This window comes from Artibeus jamaicensis, unplaced genomic scaffold, assembly GCF_021234435.1.
Source record: "Artibeus jamaicensis isolate MK-2021 breed Jamaican fruit bat unplaced genomic scaffold, CSHL_Jam_final contig_685, whole genome shotgun sequence".
NCBI classification, from domain to species: Eukaryota; Metazoa; Chordata; class Mammalia; order Chiroptera; family Phyllostomidae; genus Artibeus; species Artibeus jamaicensis.
Window position 1 is genome coordinate 7,735,186 of NW_026521924.1, and position 27,248 is coordinate 7,762,433.

The 27,248-nt window shown below is 40.6% G+C and overlaps 1 protein-coding gene across 7 annotated transcripts in view; it reads right to left on the minus strand.

Moving 5' to 3' along the window:
• PLCB4 (phospholipase C beta 4) overlaps positions 1-27,248 on the minus strand; it is a 380,642-nt gene that overhangs the window by 219,890 nt on the left and 133,504 nt on the right. For all 7 annotated transcript variants that reach the window (XM_053671143.1, XM_053671141.1, XM_053671142.1 and 4 more), the window contains one exon: positions 17,136-17,195. The gene's annotated coding sequence lies outside the window, so the exon portion shown is untranslated. The remainder of the gene's footprint in view (positions 1-17,135; positions 17,196-27,248) is intronic.

The following is a 27,248-nucleotide window of genomic DNA, read 5'->3' on the forward strand; positions in this document are numbered from 1 at the left end:
TAACATATCATCTGTAAATTGTATGTCTGTCTCCCTTACCCCACCACCTCTGTATATGGTGATTACAGACAACATACTGTTGTCTGTCTATGAGGTCTTTTTTTTTTTTTTTAACTTAATCCCTTCACCTTTTTCACCCAGCCCCACGATCTCCTCCCCTCCGACAGTTGTCAGTCTGTTCTCTGGATCTATGAGTCTGTTTCTGTTGTTAGTTTATTTTGCTCATTAGATGCCACATACAAGTGAAGTCATGCTATTTGTCTTTCCCTGACTGGCTTACTTCACTTAGCCCAAGCCTTTCTTACCCACTGAATGAGTTAAACCAACTGGTGTTTGTACGAGGCATTTCTGGGATTATTTGCCTCTACACAACTTGCCTCTACACCTGGGACCTTTCCCAGACAAGGCTGACTGGTCCTGCGTAAACCTGAGGCTCAATGTTATGTCATGCATGGTCTTCCCAGGGATTTTTAAAAACAGAATTGGGAAAGTGGTCTTCCTGGATGCTTGAGGCTACAATATGAATAGTTTGTTGGCTGTTGGAAGTGATGTTTCCACTAAAGGGAGAAGTATGGTATACATAAGTAAAGTTAGTTTATATCAATTGCAGCTAAAGGGTCTTAGACACTATTATATGTTTTTTTCTGTAAAATACGGATCCATACATTTTAACATTTATGGCCATTAACACTATGGCCCACCAAATGCAAACATGAGGTCAAAACCTTTGAATTTTTACTCTCAGTTGATATCTTTGTCCACCCAGTTTCAGTCACCCATGCCCATGGACATTCACTTGACCTTGAAATCACCAGCAACTCTTCTCCCTTTAAAAAGCACGTGCAGGCATCCCTTCCCTTCCCAATCATCTGTTATTCTCTCTACTATTATAACTCCAAGCCCATCAACTCCTAATCTCACTGAGACCTACCACCATCCATGATACCATCATCCTGGGTGATCTCACATGGTTCCAGATCTTTAATTGACTCTACGACTCTTTCATTATCTATCATGGTCCCCAGGCCGCCCTTCCCATCTTACCCATCCTGAATTCCACTTCTACTTCCTTTATAAACATGCTTTAACACACTTGCCTCACCCTCTCTCCACTCATATGCACTTTGCCAATTCCCACACATGGTTTATATCTGATTATCTTCATACTAAGCAACTGTGGTCATGACATTGAACTAGGTTAGAGAAAGACTCACAGCCAAACTGATCAGTCTTCACACTAAACTCATGACCACAAATCTCAAATGAACACTCAAAGATTGTACAATAATCCTTGTTTAGTATGTTTACTCTTCTATTCTCTAATATGATTATTTCATATGGTCTCTTCAAACCTCTAGTCCCCCTTCCCTGGGCACCTTTTCAGTGATAATACTGCCCCTTACCCACTTCTTTGAAGTGTCAACGTACGTGGACTTCAGTTCTTCACCTCTGCCTCTCTCCTCAGACCACTCCAGTTATAATTCTCCCTTCTTGACAAGGTCCTCATTGACTTCCCTGTCATGAAATTTGATGGTCATCTTTCTGTCCCCAGAGATGCTGTCAAGCATCTCAATAGTTCTGACCCAGTTAACCACACTCTCCTTCCTGAAACATTCTCTTCTCTTGGGGACAGCACTTCCACACTACTCGTATTTTTCTTGATCTCAGTGGCTGCTTGTCCTCAATCATGGCTTTCCTGTGCTTGACCTCTGAGTGCTGGAGTGACCTGGGTATCTCCTCTGTGCATTCTCTTCTTAGGTGAACTGCTTTGGTCTCAAATTTTAAAATGATGTCTATATTCCCACTATTCACTTTTCCATCCCTAGCTTTACATCCAACTGCTCCAGACTCATATCCAACTTCTGACTTGACATTTACACTTGAATACTTGCTGAGCACATTAAACTTTAAAGTCTGAAGCAGAACACTTGATTTTTTCCCTCTAGCCTTTCCATGTTTTCCCCCTAGACTTTCCCGTATCAATGTATTTCTCACCCATTGCTCAGTCAGGCACCCAAGGAGTCGTCTTCAGAGTGTCCTTTCCCTCACTCTCTATATCCCTACTCACCTCCTGCTCACATGGCTTTCAAAATAGCTCCCAAATCTGCCTACTTCTCTTCGTCACTAACTCTAGCACCCAGTTTTAAGCTGCCGTAGTTCTTTTTGGTGGGGGCGGTGTTGATCCAATAACCTTCTAACTGGCATATCTGTTTTCAATCTTGTTTTTTCAACTAGACAACCTCAATTCATTCTCCCTTGCAAAAGTGATTTCCTAAAACATAAATCAGATCATGTGTATCGATGACTTCCCTTTCCTTAAAAATACAAAAATATCAAACACAGAAATCTCCTTACTAAGATCCGAAGAGGATCACATCATCTGGCTGCTGCCCACCTCTCTGACTTCATCTACCACTCACTCCCCGTTGGCCACTGAGCGCACCAAGTTAATCTCCTCGTTAGAACCTTGGCACCTGCTGTTCCCTCCGTCTTGACAGTTCTGCTCACGAGTCTTCACGAAGCTGGCTCTTTGTTACCATTTCAGTCTCAGCACAAATGTCTCATAGTGCAGCATCCTGACTGTAAGTCCAAAGGAATCACCTGCCTGATTCTAGTCAATCTCCGTCCTGTGGTCACATTTGACTTCCTTAATGCCTCTCACTCCATGAAATTATCTTGTTTTTTAATTTGTTTACTTCTTTATTATAAAACTCCCCCTACCAGAAAACATTCTTCTATAAAATCAGGGATACGTCTTGTTACTGCTTTCTTTCAAGTGCTTAGAAAAAAGTCTGCTGCAGGGTAAACAATAAATATTTGCTTAAAAATGAATAAATCACAGACATAAAATTCAGTAAATGACCATCTAGAAAATACTAATGAAGAGAGAACTATAAAGTTTTCCTGAGTCAGTATCATTATCATTCAATATGTAAACCTTAAAAATATGAAATCTAAAACTCATTTCTAAATTTTCAAAACAAAAGGAAAATAATTTACATTTTAGTCACTCCGAGCAGACTATAATTTGGCAAAGACACAAAATGAAACTTGGTTCCATCTGAGCATGTCCAGCCTTTGACAATGTAAATCACCGTCTCTGGCACTCTGGGGCAGGAATGACATCTGGGAATTAACGAACCCTTTGATGCTAAAAGCAAAGAAGTTGCTTTTACTAAGTTACATCCACTATTAAGTCTAAATTAACACATGATGAACGTATCTTTCTCTCAGTTTTATCTTTTAAACAATCAGAGAGTAAATAGGCCAAACAGGATTTTAGCAGCAGGTTCTACATAACCAGATTAGACACTTCCAAATAATTATGAGACTGTTTTTCTCTTCTTCTTACTTTTGTTCCCTCCAGAACTTGTATAATATACACAAAACACTTACCCACTTTTCAAACACTCTGGTTGATGTGAATATATGATCCACTCTTCACTCCTTTGCACTGCATCCAACATTGGAAATGTCCTATTAAATTTACCTAGCTGTAGCTACCCTAGTTCACCCAGATAAGTGGAGTATCCACACTTCTGCTGGATTGGCCAACTGGCTCTCCTAGGTAAGGGTACTAAAGATAGGTTTAATTTTGCTTTTGAAAAACAGAACTTTAATATTGCAAATTTTCAGGCTCTATGTATCCGTTTCCTTTCTCTGGCCTCCAAAATGCTACCATATTCTTCTTCCCCATGGAAATTTAGGGCTCTGGACTCATTCCATAGTGAGGCTAAGGAGCAGCTGCTTCACACAGTATGTTTTTATATGAAATAGTGAACCAACTAGAGGGTGTGCACCACATGGGTACCAAGTATATCTGATGAAAAGAAGGTAAGTCTCTTGTAAGAGGTTTTATATGAAGCATCTTATTCTCCCACGTAAGAGGCTATGGTTGAATTTTCTCAACATCCTCCCTACACGAGACCCCAGAGATCTCATTCTCTTGTTATAGCTTCATGAAGCTTTTCTCCATGAGACAGGCTGCAGATTTCCATTAGGATAACTTCTTTCCAGAGGCCACGTGCAAAGTCAGAAAAGGGAAGAAAACTGAGCTATCACCCAGCACTCTCCCAACAAGAATATCTCCCAACAATCTGACTAGACCAGTCCATGCAGCAAGTAAGGCATCCACAAGTAACACGAATGTTCTGATGAAATGACACATCCCAATTTGGGGATAAAGAACCACTCCTCCTAAATACGTTGGCTTGTAATTCCTTTTCAGATTTCATATTTTCTGATGTGTGAGTATAGGCACAGTCTATTATGAATATAAAATATGTCGCATTTTGCTGTGTATAATGCACAAGTTTTTGCCCAAACTTTTGAGGGAAAAATAAGGATGTGCATTATATATGGGTAATAACTAATTTCATATCTATGTAAATATTTTAAATTCTTTTATTTATGCTTATGGGTTAAAAGTGCAACTATAGAAAGCAATAATGATATCTGCATGCAAAATGATACCTGAGAATAGAACAATGTTTTTTCTAAATATAAATAAGTAAATTAATTAATTAAAAATTAAAATGAAAGAATTTCAGAAAAATTTATTTTACTGAAAGCTTGGGCCAAAAATGTGGGTGTGTATTATACATGTGAGTACATTATACACAGCAAAAAATATGTAATAGGTCAAGAACTTCCTGGTCTCAAAGCCATTCATCTGAAAGGGTCTATTTCCTCACCTCTTGAGTCTGGGCCTGTGACTTGCCCTGGTCAATAGAATATGGTGGAAATGATGGTAGGTACTTTTGCTCTCTCGCTCTATCTCTCCACACTTAGTTACTACTATGTCAATAAGCCCAAAGTAGCCTGCTGGAAGTCTAGAGAAACATGTAGAGATGAGCCATCTCAGCTAAGAGCATTCTAAATGATCCAGCCACGAATATGCCCAGCACTTGAACAGAGACACATAAGTGAGTCTGTCTAACAGAGATCCACAGGACTTCTCAGATAGGGCCAGCCCCAATGGCCAACCCACTAAGCTGTGAGCTAAATAAATGTGTGGTTTTAAGCCGCTACGTTTTGGGGACACTCATTATGCAGCAAAAGCTAAGTGATACAAAAGCTAACAAACATCTTTCCCATTAGCAGTATACAGATTCTTCTCCTACAACTTTTCCTCATTCCTTGCGGCTCAGACCTTTGATCTACCTTTCTGGGTTACTTCCTACTCTCTTTTCTCCTTTACCCCGATGCTACCTGTTATAAGCTGAATTGTGTCTCCCTCAAAATTTTTATGTTAAAGCCTTAACCCCCAGTACTTTAGAATGTGATTTTATTTGGAGACAGGGCCTTTAAAGAGATTATTAAATTAGAATGAGTCTCTTAGGGTGAGCCTTCATCCAATCTGACTGGTGTCATTGTAAGAAGAGACACCAGGGATGTGTGTGCAAAGAGTAGAGGCCATGTAAGAATACAGCGAGAAAGTGGCCATCTGCAAGCCAAGGAGAAAAACCTTAGGCAAAACCATAAAATCAGAGATGTATCTTGTTCACTGCTCTTTTGCTGATCCATGGTAGTAGACACTAACCATGTGACGTAACAGTGGAAAATTGTAACAGGAAACGGTAACCCACCCAGCCATTCTTTTGACATTGTTTCTGCAAGTGCTAACTCTGACTAATATGAATAGCTTGTAAATGAATAGCATGTTTGTATAAGAATCCTAGGAACCAACTTAAAAAGATACAGACCCCGACATTCAGGCCTCCCAGCTCTGGGAGATTTACAGACCTTCAACAGTGGAGCCGGGATGACATAAGGCCAGGATGATGTGAAGCCAGGATGACTAAACCAGGATGACGCACACTGACCATTGCTTGCCTTATTGGAATGGACTGTGCTGGTCTGCACATACAGAACTTTGCAACCCCCTCCCTTGATTTTTTTGTTCTATTCCCCTCTCCCTCCTTATAAAAATTCTGCCTCCACTGAGAGGTGGAGATGGGCTTTGTGACATAAGTCCCCCATCTTCCAGATGGTCAGCCTCTGCAAATAAACCACTTTCCTTTGCATCAGCACCTGCCTCTTGAGTATTGGCTTTTGTAGCGGTGGGCAGCTGGACCTGCTTTCAGTTACAATGACACCTTGATCTTGAACTTCCAGCTTCTAGAACTGCAGAAAAATAATTTTTCTTGTTCAAATTACACAGTCTGTGATAGTTTGTTATGGTAGCTGTAGCTAATAAACTGCCTGTGAAAAAATATGTAATAAATTTCCTAGCTTTTTTCCCTGATAATCACTCTGATCATTTCTTTCTTAAGTGTTTTCTTCAAGAACATTTTAAATACAAAGAATTCAGATCTATCGTAAAAAAAATTTTAGTGTATTAAAGATTCTAAATAAAGTAAAAAATGAGCTCAACACTCTTGGGGGGAAATATAAAATAAAATGAAAATGTAAAACTTCTATGTCCAATGCCATCCTGAGCACGAATCCCGTTAACATTTACTACACCTTCCCGAAGTGTGTGCTTGGTTCCTGGCCTTCCTTGCCGTTTGGTAACCTCCCCAAAAGGCAATGAGCACATACAGGGAAAGTGTCCTTTCGCTGCTTGCACAGCACTGTAAAATCCTTCCTTTGTTTGCAGAATTTCTGAGTCTTTTTTAGTGGCTGAAAATGGCAGATAGTCACCCTCATAAATGACCTGAAAGCACACGTCCAAGGAGGGGAGCTCCTTGTTGCACCTGTTTCACAGGACTTTGCTCGCACTGGTCCTTCTGCTCCCAATGGGAAACAAAGTGGAGACAATAGACAGCGGCTGTAATCTGCAAGTCCTGGCAAAGTGCTGCTCTATGGAACATCCATTCAGCACCCTGTCTTTGGTATATTTAGTAAAAAGAATGGCTATTGTCAATTGAGCACTGATTATGCGGCAGGCACTAAGTGCATGAGGTGTTGGTGGTATTGGTGGTTTGTTTCTTTTCATCAGATCAGAACAGTATCCCCAAAGCAATGCTCTGAGTTCCTGCCAAACCCTGAAGACCCAGCTATTCTGACCACCATCAGAGGTGAGTCCTGAGTCAGACCTGGAAACAACTGCTGCCCCTTGAAGATCTGCAGCACAGAGTTCTCTCAGGCAAGGGCTCCCACCATGCCCTCTGTCCAAGAGGGACTCTACCCCAGCCTTTTCAGTGAAGGTCTAAGGAGTCCTACTCTACATGCCTCCTCCAAACTTCTAACCTTTGTGGCAATGTAAGGGAAGCACATGTCTGGCCTGCAGGAGGCCCCGTATGGGCCCAGAAGTGACCTCCTGCACCCCCAGAAATGGCCCTGGATCTTCTAATCTAACCAGTTTCTTGCTTCCTTGTCTAATCCAATCCAAGTAGTTCTTCCCATATGATTATTTCAGCTTTTCACTCACTGCTCATGTTCAATCCAAGTACAGACAGAAACATATATATGTAGCTGCTTCTAAGTCTATTCTACTGATGGTCAGGAGGAACACACAGGTATCTTTCTATTGTCCAAGGGTCTGGGGGTTAAAGCAGCTTTCCCGGCCTACCCCCCACCCCTCACCAAGGGCAATCTTTCAGATTCTATCAGGTGGGGACTTTGAGGGTTACCTGGAAGGGCTTCAGGAGCAGTTGCTGAGGGTTCACAGATAAGAGTTATTTCCAAAAGGAAAGTCCCACAGAGTCCCCACTACTCTCAAAGGAACAGGCCGGAGGTTGAACACACTGGAAACAAATGTGAGTCATCCCAGAAGCCGATCCAAGCAAAACCACTTGCCTCCTCCTTGCTCTGTCTAACCACTTTCCGGCTTCTTCCTGACTTTGATGCCTATACCACAGCTTTCCTAACATCTGTCTAACCACTTTCCGGCTTCTTCCTGACTTTGATGCCTATACCACAGCTCTCCTAACATTGTCTATATGATTGAAGACAATTGAACAAATGCATACACCATAGAACAGTACCTGCTGTCACAGCAAATGGGAAGATAACAGCTGCTCTTTTCTGAATGGTTTCCTTGGAATCCGAACAAGCAGCTTTAACCCAAAAGCCTGTGCACTTAAAAACCCGGGCTTTGCTTTGAATAGCACAAACACAGTTCTTGTAAAGGTTCCTAGGGAGTAACCATAATCAAGAGAAGCCTTTGGATTCTAGTGCACCCATAAGAAATCCCCATAAAACTATATGACTTTGTGTTGCTTTCTCCTGAGGCGCAAGACCACAGCTCAAGAATCACTATGGGGCAAAAAGATGATAAGAACAAAAGGAGCAGGAGCCCTGAAAAAGCAAAAATACTGGAAAAGAAGAACTAAGCTGAAAGACCCATATTTCGTGATTTCAAAACTTACTACAAAGACACAGGAATAAAAACAATGTGGCACTGGCATAAAGAGCATGAAGCAGAATTGAAAGTCAAGAAATAAATGGACGCATCATAGTTAACTTACCAGAATGCCAAGGCCATTCACTGGGAAAAGAACTGTTTCTATAATAAATGGTGCTGGGACAACTGGATAACACATACAAAAGAATAAAGTTGGATCCCTACTTCATACCATATTCAGAAATTAATGCCAAGTGGATCAACGACATAAGTATAAGAGCTTAAAACCACAAAACTCTTAGAAATAAACAAAGGGGTAAATCTTCATAACCTTGGGTTTGGTAAATGACGATGAAAGCAAGAGCAACAATAACAAAAATATACATAAGTTCAAAATTAAAAACTTTTGTGCATCAAAAGACATTGTCAAGAAAGTGAAAAGAAACCTACAGAATGACAGAAAGTATCTGCAAGTTGTATGTCTGATAAAAATCAAGTATCGAGAACATACAAGGAACTTTTACAATTTAACACAGAAAGGCAATCAACCCACTTTGAAAAAAATGGGGAAAGGACTTAAGCATACATCACAGCAAAGAAAGTATACAAATGTCCACAACCGCATGAAAAGATAAGCAAGATCCCTAGTCATCAGGAAATGCAATCAAAGGCATGTGTGATACCATTTCCTACCCAGTAGGGAGGCTACAATAAAAAGAAAAAGAAGTGTTGGCGAGAATGCGGAGAAATTAGAACTCTTACACATTGCTCATGGGAATGAAAAATGGTACAGCTATAGTGGAAAACAGTTCTGCAATTCTTCAAAAAAATTAAACAGAATTACTATATAACCCAGCGACTCCATTCCTAGGAACATACCCAAAACAAATGTGAAGGACTCAAATGCAGCTATACACAGGTTCACGGCAGCACTATGCATAACAGCCAAAAGATGGCAATGGCCCTGATGTCCATTAATGAATGCATGGTAAACCAACTCTGGGATATACATACCATGGACATTATTATTCATCTATAAAAAGAAATGAAGTGTTGAAACATGCTGTAACATGGATGAGTCTTTAAAACACTGTGTAGTGAAAGAAGCCAGACACAGAGGGCCACCTGTCATACGATTCCATGTATATGAAATAGCCCAATGAAGTAAATCTGTGGAGTCAGAAGGCAGACTGGTAGTTGCCAGGGGCTGGGGATGGAGAAAGAGGAGCGCAACTGCTAAACAAGCATGAGATTTTCATTGGGTGATGAAAGTATTTTGGAACTAGACAGGCGGTGGCTGCACAAGACTGTGAATGTGCATTTTTCATTTTACATGGTTAATTTTTATGTGAATTTCATTTCAATTTTTTTAAAAAGCAGAAGTTAGAAGAAAAGACACAGCAGGCAAAGCTGCCTGGGTTTTTAAGGAAGACTGGAGACCCTGGGAATGGCAAACACGAGCAGGGGAGGTGTGGGTGCCCGTGAACATGGGTGGAGGGCAGAAGTAGAAATAGCACAAACACGTGATGGGGAGGCAGCGCCATACAGGATGTTCTTCCTATAACAGAAGAGCAGCATCTGTGTGCAACCTAGAATCCTCAGAAATGGCACTTTGCAAAGGCCTGAGGGGCCCAGCATCCTAAATAGGAGAAGGTCCTTAAAGTGAGGACTACGTGGTACCTGGAGTCGCTCACTGCCAGCCCTTTGCAGACACTGAACATTTGTACAGAAAAAGGAGGTAACAGCTACAGAAGTGAAGCAAAGAGGCAAGTTAACTACAGATTAGTTCTGAGCCTCACGAACTTCCATGGGAAAGGAAAATGGGGGCGAACATACTGGTTATTTACAACAAGAGAGATCCTATATATGCACCATCTCCTTGTAAATATTTCCCAAAACCCATGAAAGGGCTGACCCTGTGCTCCTTTTCCCAATCAATGGAAAAACCCAGAAGTCATTAGTGGCATCATTAGGTTTTCAGGAAACTTCTAATTGCTTAAGCGAGTGGGTTTGACTTCTATTTTTCTACTGGCTCAATAAGGTCTCTTTAACCTATCTCCAGTGAGAAAATAACCAAAGTCTAGACCACCATAGTATCATTCAAGGAGTATGAAAACACTACTGCTGCATTGGTTTCTTGCTGCTTAGTGATGGCTCTTGCTTTCTGTCAGCTACCTGCATGCTCCTGTAGATCCACACGTCCTCCGGCCACATGGGAAGGGTCAGCAGACCACGCCAGCACATTCACTGGCACGGGCACTGGGGTCCTTTTCAAACTGCTTTCTTCCTGCCCTTATGCCATTCGATGTTCCCACAGGCCACAAACTATGGCAAGGAATGAAGCAGCTGATCTGAGAGGTGGTTATGGCCCAAGGTCACTGGCTGGTCTCTCTCCTGTGAGCGTTAATTTTAGTCGCCAGGCCTCAGCAAGCTGTGTCCCCCCCACCTGAGGACAGGGAGACAAGATGCTTGCTCCTCTTTTCACTGCCAAGAAATAGGTAAGAACTTTTCAAATGCAACAGGGTCCGCCAGCTTTTGATATTTGAGTGATAATAAAATAAAATAATAAAATAAAATAAAGTAAACAGGGCTGAGTTGAACTTGTTTATTTTTTTTCCTTCCTCTTACAGAAACAGACCAAACAAAGCAAACATTTCCACTGTGGGATGAAAAAATCCCTATTTTAGGTCTGGAAAAGATTCAGGATGCCCAGTTCAAAATGGGAGAGTATGAAACAGGAGGGAATACAGAATTCTGTCTTTGGAGTAAGAAGTCCTTGCTGTCACAATCACAAGAGCCCCTGGGAAATGACACACAAAAGCATTTTAATACCGTAATGACTTCAACATTAGCATCCTCACCAGCTACATGTGAAAAGCCCAGTTGAAGAAGCTAAGAAATATAAGCATGACAACTAAAATGTTCCATATTGGACTGTTAGTCCTTTGCTAGTTTCTTCAAATCTTTTGGGAAACAAGCAGGAAAAAATAACATCACTAATACATACTATTAAAAGTTTGTGTTGAAACATTTTTTTGGACTAAAAAAATACCACAAGCCTTGAGCATCTGCTAGAATAGAAAACTGGCATTTATCCCTTAATATATTTCACTAAAATTTTATGATTAGTGCTTTCTTTCTCTAACATTTCATTTTAAAAATAAAACTGATTTTTTATAGTAAACAAGCCATATCCCTACCACTTTTCTTTTTGGAATATCTAACCCTGTGTCCATCCCTTTATCTATTCATTAGCTCTTTTAGAAATGTATTTTATAGTAAATAAGCTCCAGAATTCAATACACTTCATCTCTAAGCTCTTAGGCTGCTGGCACTTTAATCTTTTCTGGTTGACTTTGCAAAAGGAAAGAGGGAAAGAAAAGCAAGTGAAAGCTCACTATGCACCTAGTATCAGGGCCCAAGCTGAGGTAAAGACAGGATTATGGCAAAGGATGAAGATCGTCCTATAAAAAGTGGAAGAAAGGGATTTGGCAGAATGCTGCCTTAGCAACTATAAGGAAAATTATCTTTCAGAAGTCCTGATGTTGGTCCCACTGCTTTTCTCCTTCCTTCTAACCACCTTGGGAAAAGAAGCCCAGTTGGCCATGGAGACCAAGGAGCAGAGCATCAGAGAACCACCCAAGAAATGAAAAGACTGAGAAAAGCCACAAAGGTGCCCAAGGTGAAGAATTCTCTCTTCTGAGTAGGATACCCTTAAACAGTAAAGCTGTCCCCTTTTGGTGAGAGGAGTAAAGGGTTAGAAAATTGTCCTTTCCTTTGTTTTTGCTCTTTTTTTCTCTCATCTCTCAATTCTTCCACAAATCAAGGGAGGAGAACACTGGAGGCTGGGGCGTACCCACCACCTGAGAACACTCTTAAAGACTAGGAGAAAATAATGAAAGATGGAAGAAGGCCAGGGTGCCCATTCATTGTCTAAGCAGAAGATTAGATGTTCCCAAGGGCTGCCCAGTCTAGCAAGAAGAGGGTCATTGTGCAGAAGCATGTCCAAGAAACAATGAAGGGTCCTTGCTAGAGCATCTCCAAAATGGCCAATAGGGCAGGAGGCATACAGCAGTGGCAATGGGGACAGTCCCTGCGGCAGATGGTACTTCCAACATTCTCTTCACGCAATGTGACTTTAACACTCCTTCCACTGAGAGGCGGGCTTTTAAGTATCCTCCCCTTGAAACTGGGCAGGCTTGTGGCTCACCTGTAACTGAGGAACATGAAGGAAATGATGCAGAAGGACTTCCAAGGTCAAGTCATAAATGACACTGCTTCCACCTTGTTGGCTGCTTCCCCTGGAGCTGCAGAAGCAGCCCAACTGCCCTGAAGCCACCATGCTGTGAGGAAGCCCACAATGTGCCCTGAAGAGAAGTCCTATGGAGAAATCCTGAGACTATGTTAAGGAAGAGAGAGTGGAGCCAGCCATCAGCTGCTCCAGCCTTGCGTTCTTTCGGCCTCATCTGAATGCAACTGCACTAGTGACCCCAGACCAGAGCTGCCCAACAGATTTCCCCCAACCCCTGACCCACAGAAAAATAACAGGTGAAAAGGTGAGTGCTGTTGTTTCAAGCCACTGCATTTTGGAATGATTTCCTCCACAATAAGAAATAATTGAAACAGATCCCAACATATACCTGGATCATGATGATACTTCACTTCATATACTACAAAATCCAAGTCTTTGAATCTGGTATCAATCTAGCCACTAACTACCTTTCTTACTATGCATTTCCCACCCTATGCAAGTACCCCAACTCTTCTAGAACCTTCTCCCCAACACACATTAGATAGATATATTTTTCTCTACTAAGATGTCCTCTTTTCCTCTTTAAAATCTTTCCACATTTACCCTTCACTGAGCACCCATTTTCCTCCAAAAAGTGACCCTAGAATTCTGCACTCCGGAAGGTTACCAGTGACATCTCAGCTGCCAAACCCAATCATTTTCATCATAATTCATGCCTTTGGGATATTAAGTTCAAAAAACAAGCAGTAATGGTTCAAGTATAGATAAGCTCACTTTCCTTGGACAACAGTGCTGCCTCATTTCTCCACTGAGTGGAGTCACTAAGCTGGGAGATTCAGGAGTGCAGACAGCACACCTTATCCCAGAGGAAGCAAGCCTCTCGCCAGAGTTTCACTGTAACATTCTGAAGCTGCACCGCCCAGTAACAGTGCCAGGGGCCAAGTGTGGTTTCTGAGAACTTGGAATAGGGTTGGTCTGAACCATAAATATGCAATGCACACCAGAGAAAATGCAGAAGGAAAAATGTAAAATCTCATTTATAATGAAATGATAATAATTTGGCATGCTAGGCTAAATACACTATTAACATTAACTTCAACTGTGATCTTAGACTTCCCAGCCTCTAGCTCAGGATGCCAGAACAACCCACTTTTTTTTTTAACATTTTTAATGAGACTAGAAGAAAATTTTAAATTGCACATGTGGCTCACATGATATTTCTACGGGACCACACTTTTATACCAAATTGAAAGTACCCAAGGAAACACCATGTACTTACCTAAAAAGTTTGTGGAAAGAAAATATGTTCAAGGCAAAATATTAGAAAATAAAATTCTAAAGGATTGTTCAAAGAGGTGAGAATGAAAAAATAATAGTGTGAGTATATACGCTCAGAAATGTTTCTAGCAAGAATAATTGCCAATCAAACAATGCCCTTGCCTCTTTTTTAGGGCACTGAAATAATTACCCATGATGACGTTCATATAAAGAAAGCTTTGAAATTTAAGATTTGATTTTTAACTGCAATATATATAGAAATACGATTCGCTGAAAATTAACTACGTATCTCAAACCGCAAGCACTTTAGGACTTAGATATATGAAGCAGTAGCTCATTACCTTCTCAAGTGAAGAAAATAAATTTATGTAGCTCCGAGAGTGCTTAACTCGCACTGGGAAATGGTCTAAGGGATGAAAATGTGCCAGTAGGGATGAGGAAGTGAGTAAAATGGCATGTGGCTACCTAGTATCTGTCCTGTCCAGATGCCACTGGGTCCCTTTCAACTGCCCTGTGTGCCCATCTCCCAGCTTTTGTAAGCTTTGTTTCTAAGAGATGGCACTGGCAAGTTTCTTAAGAGGAAGATCCTTCAACAATGAGAGCTGCTTCCCCCTGCAGATGCCAAGAGTCAAGGGCTCGCAAGTTTACAGCACACACTGCCAGCAGCCCACAGCCAATGACTGAAGCAGGAAAGGGAAAACTCGCTCCCTTGCCTTGAGCAGCAGAAACACTCTCAGGAGCAATTATGCACCAGAGCTCCCCCAGGGATCAGCCTAAGGCAGAGATTTTGCTCAAACCATCCCTCTGCTTGGGTTTTCCCCTTTCCCTTTCTTTCCCCAGCCCACTAGTTTCTCCTGGGAGCCCTGCCTTAATAAAACACTCGTGCAGAAATCCTCATCTCAGGTATGTTTCTGGGTAGCATGGTGCATGAATGGGCTCTACGAAGACAGGAAGCCTAATTGTTGTTGTTCCATGGATAAGAGCTTCTAGAACAGGGCACCATTTAAAATAACTGCACTGCCCATAGTTTAGTAAGCAGCATCTTTGTTCCCAAAGGTCACTGCAGTAGCCCTAAATGCAGTTCTTAGAGCTAGAAAAATGACATCATCTGCAGGTGTGATGGTCATCAGGCTGGTATGTAAGGCTCCAAAGCAGAGGGAGAAAGAGAAGTCAATATTAAAGTTTGGTGAATGTCATACCTGACAGCAATGTGATACGTTCTGTACATAGTCAATATTTAACAAAAGCAATTCAAAGATCATTCAGAAAGGAAGAAAGCACCCCCAACATTAGGTAAACTTGTTAGGAGTAATGTATCTTCCAAACTTGAACACTACAGGAAGTTATCAAGGGTTGTTTTCTTTCTTTTCATGATTTGAAGACAGCCTTTGGTTTGACCAGATTAATAAATTCCTCTTTACCAAGAGTTATCCTGGAGCTGAAATGTAAGGGTGAGGATAATTCATCCCCAAATAGCCATTTTATTCTCTCTACAAATATTTTTTTTTTATTTAAGGAGTTTATTGCCTAACACCAATAAAAAGCTAAGTTGAATATAACATAAATAAGCAAAATCTAAAATACGCCTTTTTACATTACAGGAATTAAAATCTATTCTGAATGTCTATTACAGATATAATAGTCATTATAGGTATAAAAGTCCTAAAAAATAAGCCATTTGGAACTAATACACAGTCCACTGTTCGAATCATGGGAAATAAAGCAAGTGTTCATGACATGACCAGAAAAGTTCAAGTTCTCTGGTCTAGATATTTCCAATTTTAAGTATGAGAAGACATTACAAAAGAATCAGATTTTAGTTCAATATAAAAAAAACCCCTCAATATACATGACATCCAACAACAATAGTGTTGCTAGAGTAGAATGTTCTCATTTGTAGGAGAAGATGGAGAGAAAGATAGGAGAATTCTCTCTTTGGGAGGAGGCTAAGACTAACACAAAGATGGCAGTCAACAACCTGGTAACATGTGGGGCACCAGGTCCAAACAGGTCCCACTTGCTATAAGAATGGAAGGGAAGCCCACACACTGTTACCTATCCCAGGACCCAATCCACCCAAAGTCTTTGCATAGTCAAACGCGTGGCACTTATACCACTTCATACAGAGAAACGTCTTCATGACACTTAAAATATTTAACAAACAACTTCTAAGTGTTGGTTTTGGTTTTTTGTTTTTTGGGGAACTCTTGACTCAAGTGTTTATTTTCATTAAGCAAATAGTTCTTAATAGGAATCATTTATGTAATACAGCTGATTAAAAATGACCTATTTGTAAGGATAATACAACTATTATGTAGAGAAAGTGGGTAGTCCAGAGAAATGTAATAAAAAAGACTAAAAAGGAGATGTCAACATAAAGTCCCTAAAGAATTATTCAGCTTCCCCCTCGACCCCTACCTCTGGTTCATCTACTAAAACATGGTTTATGAATCATCCTAGGGGAACAGGAAAAATATAGTACACTTGACTAAAAAGTAGGTAGGAGCATTTGATAATAAATCTGCTTTCTTAATATTCTTGTGTCATCATTAAATACTGATCACTGAGAGCAGCATGATTCTTTCTGCCCCTCACAGAAAAGTCGGAAGACAATCAGCCCCGGGCCCTGGCAGAAGATGATAGTGTGTCTGACATGGTAAGAAAACAGCACTGATTTTAAATGCCTGGGACCTGGAGCTCACCTGTCGGGATGAACGGAGAGATTGCTGGTTATCTTTTTCATGTGATCACTATAAAATGACTTCTTGTCCCTTGAAGTTAAGAAATATGACACTGTCCAATGTATTTGCTTACGACAGCAATTAGTAAAATAGCAATTTGATTAAGGGGTCAGAGAAGAACAAGCTCTCATATTAACTAGGATTCTGGCTCTCATAAAGCATTGGCAAGTTATAGTTTATAAATAAAAATTGCCCATATAAAGATATTTCTGTTTCTTAAACTAATTCTGCACAGGATTGAAAGCAGGTCACACATTTCTTCTCAGGAAGAACTGCAGAGAACAGTAACATAAACAATACCTGATGCTTACTAAATGCAGGCAAGATTACCACAGATGATGAGTAGAAAATGTAGTAAAAGATGAAGTGCCCAAGGTTGGTGGAATGAATGAACTCAAATCTAATAAATGCCAGGGGACCAATGTCCCATCCCATGAAAGAAAAGGTCTGTGAATCAGTTTTAAGAGGCATATCACCTGGGACATCAGCATGAATGAAGGGGTTCATTTTACAGACTGAAAGTTCTAGAACCCCACAGCTAGCAAGTCTTTACCACAGGGTGCAGAATACTCACCAGACAGCTCTGGACCAACTGCAAGTGATGTCTGCTTAGTCACGCTCCCAGCGCCGGCCTCTGTGAAGCAAACAGACACAGACCAGAGAAAAAATCAATGTAAAGAACCTTAACATTTCACAGAAAGAAACAGCCCTTTGGACTTCAAAATTAGAACATAATTTTTTTAAAACAGAAAGACACATTAATAAATTAGTGACATTAGTTTCTAAATGGATGACGAAGACACTGTCCTTAAATCAGATATATTACTGCTATGCCCAGCCTACAGGGTTTATGCATCCTCTCTAAGAAGCTGTTGATCTGTAATTCAGCTTCTTAACCTATCAAAACAATTAAGCAGCAGTTGAACAACAAGGCGATCTGAAATCTTCTAAAATTAAACAGAGCGATCTTTTCCTGATGAACAATAAAATGCCCTCAGATGACCTATAATTATAAGGAACACTGCCCTTTCACAGAACAGTGTCAAAAAGGAAAGATTTACAACAAATTGCATCTATGGACAAAGTCATTTTTAATAGGTACCTTTGTATTGTCTTTATAAAGTTGTTCATGCAGATTCTGGATTTGACATTGGATTTCTGGTTGTTTGAAATGTAGATGTCAAGGTCTTTACAAGTAGGGGCTGGGTTGGGGGAGTTCCAGGAGGTGTCAGAAGTACACAGAGGTAAGAGGAAGCCAGTTTGCATGTGGAAAGGCAGAGGCAGAAAAAAATGGTAACTGAGACATGGAAAAATAATGTCTATAAAATATGAATTGGGTTTTCTGAAGGTCATTATCTATGTAAGGATATGTCTACAATAAGATCCCAGGTAGAAGGATACATTCCCACACTCCAAGACTATGCTACTAAAAAGAAAAAAGCAAACCTGGATCTATGTATATAGACAGACACAGGAAAAATTCTCAGGTCATAGCAATAATTTTCTAAAACTCAAGTTGTATACTAATATTTATACTGTGACCCCATTGTGCTAAAACAAACCTTACAAACCTAAGAACACAGACATGAACACTACTATATGCAAAAACACATATGGACAAGGAACTCTTGGATGTAACTGCTCTCAAGATCTTGTATTGAAGGAACATAAAAAGGGGGCCTTTGCATTTTAACCTAACATTTAAATATTCTGTAATATTTTACCATGAAATATATTTCTTTTATAATTGAATGTGAAAAAGAAAAAATCCAGTTCATCCCAAACTCTCTGTAGGAAGGAACATTCCATTTTAAACATACAAACTTAGAAGAATATAAAACATCCTATACACTTACTTTAGTGAGTATTTAGTGAGTACTTACCAAGACTCAGGTTCTAAGCATAGATTGCATCATATTTTTTAAAAACCACATAAAAACTCTAAAGTGTAGGTACTGCAATTGTTCCCATTTTATAGAAGAGAAAAGCGAGAACTTGGGTGAGTTTTCAGGATTCACACAGAGCTGACATTCAAACCCAGGCATTAGGACCCATGTTCCGCTTCCATGGCATTTACCGTACTTTCAATATTACACTGATATTTAATGGTGCATTAATATGAGGCTGTACATTCCATGAAGACAGGGATTATTTGTGTGTTAAAAATCATTATATGTATCACCAGCAATTAGCATAATGCCAAACCCAGTAAATGCTCAACAAATCTTTGTTGAAGGGATGATTAATTAAGTGGTCCCTAGAGATGCGGCATTAAACCACACAACTGTTTTGTGCCCCTTCGGGCTGTGAAACAAGCTGAGCCTCAGAAAAGCCCATTGATCAATGACCCTGCCATACCACGTGCCCCATTTTGAGAAAGTACTTGTTGCCCTAGTCTTTCTGCAACTAAAGATTTAAAGACTGGACACATGTTTTCCCTTGTCTTCTGTAATTTCCTAGTGACTGTCCCACATAAAACTTTTGCACTTTCCCACAAACCTTTCTAATTCTGTGCATGATTAAAATATTGCAACATGTGGGAAAGTTAACATTGAAACACTCAAATGCAGAGAATGAAGCAGCATGAACAGTCTGTCTTGAGCTGCTTAGCTACTGGCACGTGGTCGGCAAATTAGTGTGACTGACTTGGTGTTGCAGTCACATGACAATCAAGGCCTCAACCTACGTACCTTTTCTTTCTGTTATTCCTCTAAGTATTGAAGGGTAAGAATGGGGCCTTTGGTAAAGGAGAGATTGGAGTGTGGGTGCCTGTGTGTCTGTGCACAGGTCTCTGCGAATCTGCGTGTTTACGTGTCCCTGAGTGTGCATTTGGTCTTTTGGAAAAGAAAAAGCTATTTTTCTATGGCACAGAAAAAGACCTAGTAAATAGGTAACCCCTCCCCCCCTGCCACAAAGCCCAAATCCTATTAGTGTTGGTATTAGCAAAAGCTGTGACGAGGGTGACAAAACCATTCAGTCTACTCAACAAATAGTACTGGGACAACTGGACAGCCGCACGCAAAAGAATAAAGGTAGACTCTTCACACCATCCACAAAAAAATAGCTCAAAATAAATAGATCATAGCTCTAAATATAAGAGCTAAAAATATAAAAGTCTCAGGAATAAATAAAACATAAAAGCACAGTTGACCCTTGAATAACAGAGGGGCTGGGGCACCAACCACCCACAGTCGAAAATATGTGTATAACTTAAGTTGGCCCTCCACATACACAGCTTTCACATTCCAGACAAAAAGTACAGTTGACTCTTCAAAAACATGGGTCCTAAATCTGCACTGTTGAAGGGTCAACTGTACATCTTTGTGACCTTGAGTTAGGTAATAGTTTCATAGATATCACTCCAACAACATGAACAACAAAAGAAAATATAAAGTGGACTTCATCAAATTAAAGGTTTTCTGCTTCAACTACCACCATTAAGTGAAAACAGCCTGCAAAATGGAATAAGTTTTTCTGCAAATCATACACAGGGGTGGCAAAAGTAGGTTTACAGTTGGGAGTACATGAAACACAAAATTTATTCTTGTATTATTATTTATTAATTATTGAATTATTTGCCATATGAACAACTGTAAACCTACTTTTGCCCCACCCTGTATTTAATAATGGACTTGTATCAAGAATATGTTAAGAACTATTACAACCCACCCTGGCTGAGTGGCTCAGTTGGGTGGAGTGTTGTCCCACACACCAAAGGTTGCAGGTTCAATTCTCAGTCAGGGCACATACCTAAGTTGCCAGTTCGAGCCCCGGTCAGGGGTATACAGCAGGACACTGATATCCTCTCTTTCTCTATTACATTGATGTTATCTCTCTCTTCCTCTCTACCTGCCACGTTCCCTCCTTCTCTCCCTCTTTCTCTCTCCCTTCTTATTACAACCCAACAGTGAAAAGATAAATAACTCAATTTAAAAATGAGTTATTTACCTGACTAAACATTTCTCAAAAAATATATACAAATACACGAAGAGATGCCCAAGCATTAAAGAAATGCAAGTCAAAACCACCATCTGAGATACTACTTCTCACCCACTAGGATAACTATAATCAGAAGACAGATTATAGTAAGTGTTAATGAGAATTTGGAGAAATTAGAACCCTCCTATATTGCTTGTAGGAATATAAAATGGTACAGCCACTTTGGAAAATAGTCTGGCAGTTACTCAAATGATTAATAGAATTTCCAGATGGCCCAGTAATTCTGTTTCTAGGTATGTACCCAAGCGAAAGAAAACATATGCCCATACAAAAAAAATTATACGTACAATTTTAATAGTAGCAGTCTTCCCGATAGTCAAAAAGCGGAAGCAATCCCACTGTCTACCAACCGATGAATGGATAAACAAAATGTGGCATATCCATACAATGGAATATTATTTAGCAATAAAAAGAATGCAACACAAATATATGCAACAACATTAATAAACCTTAAAAATTATACTAAATAAAAGAAGCTAGTTATGAAAGTCCACATATTATATGATTCCATATATATGAAATGTCCAGAATAGGCAAACCCACAGAGAGAAGCAGCAGTTTCGTGGTTGCAGAAGGCTGGAGGAGCGGGGAAGATGAGCAGTGACTACTTGTGGGTGTGCAATTTCTTGCTGGGTTGGTGCAGGTTTTCTGGGATTAGATTGTGCTAGTGGTTGCACAACTCTGTGAATACACTAAAAACGATCAAATCATATATTTGAAGTGGATGAATTTTATGTGTCGTACATTATATTTCATTTACAAAGCAGTTTTTTTGGAAAGACTGCATTTCAGTGAGTTTCCCAGGAACATCAGTTGGCTTCTTTAAAACATGACAACACACTTATTCACATTCTACAGGAAGGCACAGTAAGTGGTGAATATTTACACTTTTAAATAACTTAACTACTGTCATTTTTCATGGTTGCTTGTGATGTGAAATACATACCACCATATTTTACCCTCACCAAAGAAGAGTATGCACATAGACCTGCCCTGAAACCATAAGAAAGTACCAACAGCTCATTGCAAACCACCACTAAGGACAGATGCCACAGTGTTTGACACACAGTCTCATTTCAACCAAAAGATATGGGGAGCTTTAGCCAAGAGTGAGGTTTTCGTTTTTTAGCAAAGAAAAAACCTACAAACACCTGAGGGTGACATTGCCAGGCCCGTTTTTGAGAATCTACATGCACAGCAAACACAAAAGGACAACATTTAATGCCCTGCTGAAATATTTAACATTGAGGTTTTATTGTCAAGTGAAGACTAACTGGATGAGACTGAACCAAAACAGAGGTTCATTTCACTCTGACCTACTATGCGAAACATGGAAACTACTGTTTTGCAAACAAACAGAATGTTAGAGAACAGTTATGTCTGTGAGTTTGTGCAGCATAGTGAACCTGCTCAAACCCTGGAGACCTAAGTCGGTAACCACTTATTCTAGTTCACATGGTGGTCTTAAGTTTGCAAAAATGGCCAGAGGGCAGGTCCCAAAGTACAAGGCTTTTCAAGCCTCTGCTCTTTCCCGCCAGCTGTCAGCTCGAGTATTCAGCAAAGCAAGTCACTTGGTCAAGCCCAGACTCAAAGGAGGGAGAGAACAGTCCCACCTCTTGATGGAACAGTGTGCACTGCAAAGGTGTGAATTCTGGGGGCTGACTTCATGGCCATGTTCACAATGTGCATGGCATTGTTTCCTGCAGTGGTCCCACTGATGGTCCATAGGGAGATACCTTAGAGTTTATTACAGTTTATTGCTAACGGTGCAGTTTATATGTAAGTACAGGTATTTGACAACAGTACAGGGAGACGCAGTATACACTGTGTGTACATTAGCACTTAACTTCTATTTACGGAAAATGGCATTATATTTCTATTGAACTTAAGTATATCTCAGTAAGTATAGTTATTCATAGTTATTTACCAAAGCAATGTTACTATACTACCATAATTATTTACCAGATACATTTTATTTTTATTTATTTAATTATTTTTTCAAACAGCAAGCCATAGCCCATCACTTTAACGGCTCTTTTAAAAATTAAATGGAATAGAATGGAACAGAAAATATCAGAATGCATGGCAGTGAAGGTAGGTAATATTTCATAGAATGACTGTCCTTTACGTGGAGACACACAAACAATCTACTGCACAGCAGCAAATGGGAAGGTACACTCCACAGCCTATCACACATATAAAACCAACAGAACCAGTCTTCCAAAAAGGGAAGACATCACACCCATCTCATCTTTCCTGCAAAACTGAACCTAAAAGTACGTAAGTCTAACTTACGTTTTTTAAAAATTTCAGACGAGATCAGGTACATTCATGGTGGTATAGCTGTAGACCTTTGTTTTCAGCTTAAAACAGCACACATTTATTTCACAGTGTATGTGGGTCAGCAGATTAGTCATTTACGTGTAGACAAGTTCATGTGGATTGGGTCACAATGTAAAAAAGATACATTTTATTTTTAAATAAATATATTTTGGTGGAAAGGATGAGTGATAAGTTCAGGTGAAAGATTAGCCAAATCCATAAAAGCGGCTCGTGGAAAACCCAAGTTCAGAGCCCAGTGGACTAGGACAATGGGTCTCAAACTTTAACATGCACACAGATCACCAAGGTAGGTGGTTGAATGCAGATTCCGTCTGAGACAGGTCTGAGGAGGGATGAAGACTCCCGCATCTCTAATCAGCTCCCAGGTGATGCCCATGCTGCTGGTTCCAGAGAAGCAAGCACATGGGACACAGTCAAATGTCTGGCAATCAGATAAAGCTGAGGGCGATCATTTACCAGCCATGTGTGCTCCAGCAGCTGACTTCACCTCTCTGAAACCTTCTCCTCCTCTGTGAAAAGCAGGTGATGTTAGACACCATGTGAACCCCTGGGTCAGGGTTAAATGAGATGAGACATGCAAGACATGCAGGACCATCAAGAAGGGCTCAATGTCCACGCTGTTCTCTTTCATAGTTAGTGACTTCCAAAACAGTCCTTCAGCGGAATCGCAGGTTAAAAAAGTAAATGGCTGGCCCCAAAGCACATTATGTTAGCCCAGACGGTGCCACGTCACAACATTTAGTCATAGGATCTCAGAATCACACTTGACATTTTCACATATGATATGAATATGTTTCTGTCTCCTCAGTGTCACTCAACAAATAATTACTGAGCATCCCCTGTGTGCTAGACACTGCTCTCGGCTCTGAGGATATGACAGTGGACAAAGCAAACAGAACTCTGGGTCCTCACCAAGCCCACACCCTCCATCTCCCAGACCACTCGAATATTCTCACTCCAAGGAGAGGCTGCTGCAGGCCTCATCTGGCCACATCCATGTTTACATGTCCCCACTACGGCCATCTTTTGAAGTTTTGAGCTGGTATTAATATTTTCTAATGGGAGATTTTCATATAAATCCCTGCAATCCCAACCTCTCTTGGAAATCTGGAAGATTTAGCAACATGGACCCAGAGTGCTGCAGATAAGCCAGCAACAGCTGAGAGGCAGATGTTGCTTTTGAGAAGGCCTGGGTGCTCCAAGTTCTCACAGCCCCACCCTCCCGATCGGTCCTCCTCGAATAATTCCCACACCTACATTCTCCTGCTCTCCCCTTCCCCATCACCGACACAGCGAGCCCTAAATAAAAGGCAGTCACCAACACTTACAAGCACAAAGGAAGGGTTCCGCTGTCCTATTCCACGTATTTTTCCCTTTACCATCATGTAATTGATTATATCAGACAATAAATATCCTGTTAAGAGAGCAATTTAACCATTGTTCGCCCCTTCTTAAGTCTAAAACTGCCAGTTTGAGAAACTACTCTAAATCTGTCCCCAAAAGTTACAGCTCCTGTATCTGTCACTACTGTGGCTACAACTGGGAGCTCTTTATAGGAGCTTCTTATGAGTTATTTCATGGACTTTTTTTCTCTAAATAAGGCTGATGGTTTTGCCATTACTCACCTACATTCTTTGGCCTGGTTTCCCTCATGTATTGGAATTTTATGGCTATATGAAAACTGCCACAAACCTCATGGATTAAAAAGCATGCATTTATTTGCTCACAGTAGTGCCATAGGTCAGAGTCTGGTGCCACTGCTGGGTCTTCTGTCCAGTGTCTTACAAAGTTAAAATCAAAGTACCTGCTATGCCTCCTTCCCTTCTGGCGACTCTGAGGAATTAATCTGCTTCCAAGCTCATGCAGATTATTGGCCAGTCTTAACTTCCTTGTGGTCAAAGGGTTAAGGACCTGTGTCCCTGCTGGCTGGCAGCCAGGGGCCACTCTCAAGTCCTAGATGCCACCCACACTCCTTGTTACAAGGCCCCACCATCCTCAAAGTCAGTGGTGAAGAATCTCTCTTGTATGAAATCCCTCTCTCTCCCAGTCTCTTTCTTTGGTGTGTCTTATGGGCTTAGCTGATTAGGACAGGCACACTGAAGATTAACTCTCATTCTTAAAGTCAACTGTGCCACACCACACATAACCTAACCACAGGCGCGACATCCCACCACAGTCGCACTGCTGGGACTATAAGTTTGTACACCAGGGGGCGGGATCTTGTGGCCACCTTCCAGTTCTGCCTAGAACACGGGTGGCAAACACAAGGCCTGTGGGCCAAATCCAGTCCTCCACCTTGTTTTATCCGCTCCATATCTTGCTTCTTACCAGTAGCTGCACCGAGCTCCTTGCCCCTAGTTAAGGAGTAGTTACATTTATACAGTCCTAAAATTACATTCGGTCCTCTGAAGGCAACCATGAGGCTGGTGTGGCCCCCAATGAAAATGAGTTCGACGCCACTGGCCTAGAATATCCAGTAACTGCTAGCATGTACTTGTCATCTGCATGCACTTTTCTTCTCAGGCTGGGAAGGGAGGTCATATCAGAAGAAAAGCTAACGGGGCAGCAGAAAGGAGAAAGAGAAGTGAAATCCAGAATTTATTTTCAGCAATTCTTCATCCATCCCTGGAGTAGTTAATATTCTTAGGATTCTAGTATCTAACTCTCAGAATGCATGCACTCCAGCAAATTCCAAATCTATACAAATGTTTCACTCCTTTAACTTAAACTGAAAATTATGAAATGGATGTCTAGAAAACTGGCATTCTACAAGGAGGAGAAAGAGGAGATGAAAACAAATATACACCTATTGCTCAGAATGACAAGTATCCAAATAACACCACGTGCTGAAAAATGTTAAACTGCATTGTGTTTTCTAATATTTTAAGTTATATTATATTTTCTAAATCCAACCAACTTAAATGCTTTTTCAATTCAACTGACTTAGTTATTTGGAAGTTACATAGAGTCAATACATATATAATCACCCTAATATTTATTTATTTATTTATTTATTTTTTAAAGAAAGATTTTATTTATTTATCTTTAGAGGGGAAGGAGGGAGGGAGAGCAATGTATGGTTGCCTCTAGTGCATCCCCTGCAGGGAACTGGCCTGCAGGGAACCTGCCTGCAACCCAGGCATGTGCCCTGACTGGGAATCGAACCGCGATCCTCTGGTTCACAGGCCTGTGCTCAATCCACTGAGCTACACCAGCCAGGGCTGACCCTAATATTTAAAGGAAAAGGGTAAATATCATTAAAAGCATACTTAATACATCCAAAAGCACACAGCATATAAGTTAAGATGCATTTAACAGAAAAATAAAATGAGAACACTTAAGACATCTCCCTTCAAAAAATGTTCTGCTAGAGACCAAAACAGTCTGACAGGTTTGGAAGAAGCAAAGTAAATAATAACAATAATAACTGCCAATTACTGAGAAGTTACTATGGCTGCATTAAACCTCACCAAACTCTATAGGTAGAAATTTCTTCACAGTGAGGATGCTGAGGCCTAGAGCAGTTACATCACTTGTCCAGAGACACGTGGCAAGTAAACGAGGAGCATGACTTCCAACCCTGAGGATCCGGCTCCGGGGCCCTTCCCCTTACAATGGGTACATCTGCCTGTGAACCCATCTATGCTTCCACACTGTGGAAGAGTAGTGCTTTCTTCACCAATTCTACAGCACAAGGTGGTAGCTAAGTGCATCTACATTATACTCAAACAGATCTATACTCACATCCAAGGCCAAGGGGTTAGTGGGGTCTGCAGCGCAGCCAAGGGCTATGTTTCTATAATTTGCGTAAAGATACCCTATATGCCAGCAGCAGCCTTGTCCACGGAAGCCTGAGAAGTCCTCTTAAAAACAATAATTCATACATTCTTTTCACCCCTATGTCTTTATTTAGAAGGAGGGAAAAAACATAATTGATTCCTTCTTTCTCATTTTTATGCCTTCAAACTCTTTTTTTCCATTATTCTACATTTTTAAAAATAATTTAGGGATTGGAGATCACAATATTTTTATTTATTTATCTTTAGAGGGGAAGGGAAGGAGAGAGGAGAAGAAACATCAATGTATGGTTGCCTTTCGTGCACCCCCTGCTGGGAACTGGCCTGCAGGGAACCGGCCTGCAACCCAGGCATGTGCCCTGACTGGGAATCGAACCGCGATTGTCTGGTTCACAGGCCCGCACTCAATCCACTGAGCTACACCAGCCAGGGCTTACATTTTGAAATTGAAAGATTATTAAAAGATGGGAACAAAGCAAAAGCTAACACTAGAAACAAAGAAAAAAACCTCACAGATTCCCTTTGCTACCGTTGAGAAGAAAGTGAGC